The sequence below is a fragment of the Dromiciops gliroides genome, chromosome 1, assembly GCF_019393635.1.
Source record: "Dromiciops gliroides isolate mDroGli1 chromosome 1, mDroGli1.pri, whole genome shotgun sequence".
Taxonomy (NCBI): Eukaryota; Metazoa; Chordata; class Mammalia; order Microbiotheria; family Microbiotheriidae; genus Dromiciops; species Dromiciops gliroides.
Window position 1 is genome coordinate 380,547,810 of NC_057861.1, and position 4,006 is coordinate 380,551,815.

The 4,006-nt window shown below is 34.8% G+C and overlaps 1 pseudogene; it reads left to right on the forward strand.

Moving 5' to 3' along the window:
- The first annotated feature begins 294 nt into the window (after positions 1 to 294).
- On the forward strand, positions 295 to 1,826 carry LOC122749493 (annotated as a pseudogene).
- Positions 1,827 to 4,006: the final 2,180 nt, after the last annotated feature.

Below are 4,006 nucleotides of genomic sequence, written 5' to 3' on the forward strand. Positions count from 1 at the left end.
ATATGCAAAAAAACATGTAATGTGTTAGCATAAAATATAGCTGACCCATCGTTGGACAAATTTTATAGGTTGCTCATCTAAATGTGTATCATTCTGACAGGCCCTGCTCTCAAAGAGCTTACACTGCTAACTGGAGGATAAACACCTACAGGATAATTCAGTTCCATGTAGATGAAAGGGCCAGGTAGTATTTAGATTCTGGTAGGGACCAGGAAAATGACAACACCCCAAGAAGTTTAAGAAACAATGTCAATAGGCAGAAAAAAAAAAGCTTTTGACAAAATAGAACACGTCATGTTGAAAACACTCAAAAATATAGGTATAAATGGATTTTTCTTAAAATGATAAGCATCTACGTAAAACTATCAACAAACTTAATACCTTAATTGTAATGGTAATTAGCTAGAAGCCTTCCAATAATATCAGGAATAAAGCAACGACAACCATTATCACCAATATTATTAAATATTGTATTAGAAATGCTAGCAATAGGTCAACATGAGCCAACCACAGCTCTAGCGGCAGCTGCTGTGCCCTTCTGCCCTGGCCTCTCCCAGACCAGGGCATTATGCAGGTCAATAAACTGCAATTCCTACAGGACCGAGTGGAGAGTATGGGGGGGGGGGTAAAAATGGTGAGGAATTAAACAATCAGATGCTACATTGTGAAGAGGGCATTCATTTTGGGAATGTTTCTATGAACTGACTAACCACTTTGTAATCTTGGCTCTATTGTTATCCATTATGTCATTGTAATAGTTGGTGTTTCTCTTTAGAGAAGAAAAGGAGGGGGGCCCTTTCTTCTTGGATATGAATTGATTTCCTTTCCACAATATGAAATGCTACTATTCAAATATACTTAATTGTGCAAGCATTGATTGTGAGCCACATAAAGTGAAATCAGGAAAAAAAATCAAGGCAGGAAAAAATAAAAATAAAAACCAGAAGGATTTCCCCAAATTAGAAGAACTAGAGAGTGAGGAAAGTGACTTAGAGATTGATAATGGAGTTATTGAAGCAGTTACAGATTCCTTTTAGGAAATGGGAGATGAAACTGCCCAGATAATAGATGAGATGTTGGATCAGGCTAATGGAAAGAAAGTGGAGGATATTGATGCCCTCACTAGTGGTGATCTTAATGCCATCATTGAGTTACTCATAGAGACCATCAAACTGAATCCCCTTTGGCCATTTTATATACTACAAATGCCAGGTATCTTTATTAAACTGTAAAAGCCTGATGCTGCTCTTAGAGATGGTGACAGAGTGATTGAAATAAACCCAGACTCCATCTAGCCCTATAAATGGCAAGGGAAAGCTCACAGACTCCTGGGCCACTGGCAGGAGTCCACCTGTTTGTTATCTTCCTATAGCTTGCAAATTGGACTATGATGAAGATCTTGTGCTATGCTGAAGGAATTCCAGCCAAGGGCCTTCAAATTTGCAAATAATATAAATGAAAATGTGAGGAGCAAGAGAGCAAAGAAAGGTTAGAAAAGGTGAAAAAGCCTCTGGAAGAACATGAGTGAGCTCAAAGAGAAGAAGAAGACTGGCAAACTTGGAGAGCCCAGTTTGACTCTTTTCCAGGTTTCCCTGGAGACATGTCTGGCATGGGAGGGCATGCCTGGGATTGCAGAAATACTCAGGCTTGATGAGATTCTTAGTGACCCAGAAGTGCTTGCAGCCATGCAGCACACAGAGGTGATGGTGGTGTTCCAGGATGTGTCACAGAATCCTGTGAAAATGTCCAAATATAACAACAACCCAAAGGTTATGAATCTCATCAACAAATTGTCAGTCAGATGCAACAGGCACATTTTGCAGTGATTTATCAACCATTATTAGGCAGTCAAATAATGTTTTCCTACTCTGAATCACATATGTAAGAAAGATAAAAGCATTTTTCCAAACTTCAAAATTATTTAAAGGAGAACCAATTACTTAAAGGAGTACCACTCATTTAAGCTTTCCCTTGGATTTGATTAGATTTCAGGGTAAGGAAAAAGAGACTTATATTAAAGATTTATCTAGTCATGGTGTAAAATTGGTCTGATCAGTGAGAGGTGAACAATCCTCATTTAACTATATAAAGTTTAAAATGGGTTCATACCTATTGGTGTATTTTTTAAAATTCTGATGTGATTTTTAAGAAATTATTCTTTTGATGGCAAAACCAAATGTGGAACCAACAATAACATAGTAAGTACTTGGGCAAAGACAGTGAAGGGCTGCTGCAATATGACCAGTGTTTCTCCCATGGCATTGTGGGGCAGAATTAAACAATCAGACCCTGCATTGTGATGAAAATATGCATTTTAAGTATGTTTCTGTGAGACTGGCTCACCACCTTTAATCTTGGTTTCCCTGTTGTCCAGTATGTCACCATAATAATTTGTATTTCTATTTAGGGAAAGGAAGGAGGAGAATCCTTTTCTTTCTTCTTGGATGTGAATTGATTTCCTTTACTCAAAAAAAAGCCAGCTGGTCCTCTCTTGGGTCTATGTTTTCAGTTATTTTGCTCAGTCAATTTTCCCCCATTTTATTAGGCTAAAAATAGCCCTCATTCAATAAATATTTCCAATGGCTACTATTCAAAGTATACTTAATTGTGCAAGCATTGTTAAATGCCTGGTTTCACATAAAATGAAAAATTTAATGTTTCTATATATAGGCTAAAGTCCTTAAATTCTCACTTGGCCAAGAAATTTCATTTTTACTCAGTGGGACTCTGAGGTCCCCAACATTACTTATTTTTCTATACTAAAACAAGGAGGGAGGGAATTCCTGGTTTTCTTTCTTTTACTTTGGGAGGATCCCTTAAAAGTTACATTGCATTAATTCTTTCCATTTTGGGGAAGAAGAGGTGTGAAGATTGGATTAGAGGATACATAAACATGTTGTGAACTTGCCTATGTGATCAATTATTAAATACAAGATTTACAAATAGAAAACAAAAGAGAAAGACATAGCAATAGGAGAAGAAAAAGACATTGAAGGAATCAGAATGGGCAGTGAGGAAATAAAACTCTCTTTTTGCAGACAATATGATGGCATACTTGGAAAATCCTAAGGACTCAATTAAAAGGTTTTTGAAACAATCATTTTAGCTAAGTAGCAGAACATAAAGTAACTCATGTATATATGTATGTGTGTATATATATATACACACACACTATATGTATACATGTGTGTATAAAATATAAATAGTAAATATATATAATATTATATACCCAAAAAAACTGTAAAAAGAGATTGTAGGAGATATCCAAATTAAAATAACCATAGACAGCATATAATATTTAGCAGTATGCATGCCAAGAGAAACTCAGGAAATATATGAACATAATTATAAAAACACTTTTATACAAATAAAGTCAGATTCTAATAATTGGAAAAATATTAATTGTTCATGATTGGGAAGACCCATGATAATAAAAGGACAAACCTAAACTAATCTATTTATTCAATGCCATCCCAATTAAATTGCCACAATATTGAGCGTAGAATAAATTATAACAAAATTGATTTGGAAGAGTAAAAGATCAAGAATATCAAAGGGAAAAAATGTAAGGGAAGTTGGTTTTTCAGTATCATATCCTAAACAATATTATAGGTGGTGATAATTAAACTATCTGGCACTGGTAAAGAAATACAAAGGTGTATCAGTGAAAGAGAGTAGACACACAAGTACACAGCAGTAAATGATTATAGTAAACTTTGTGTTGATAAATGTAAACATTTAAGCTTTTGAAATAAGACTTCACTATTTGGTAAAAATTGTTGGGAAAACTGGAAAGCAGTGTGGCAGAAACTAGGTAGAGACCAATATTTTGCACCATTTACAAAGATTAGGTCACAATGGATACATAAACAAGATATAAAGGGAGATATAAATAAGTTAGAATATGGAACATATTGACTATAAAACTTATGGATAGAAGAATTTATGAATAAATAAGATATAGAGAACATTGTAAGATGCAAAATGAATAATTTTGATTACATTG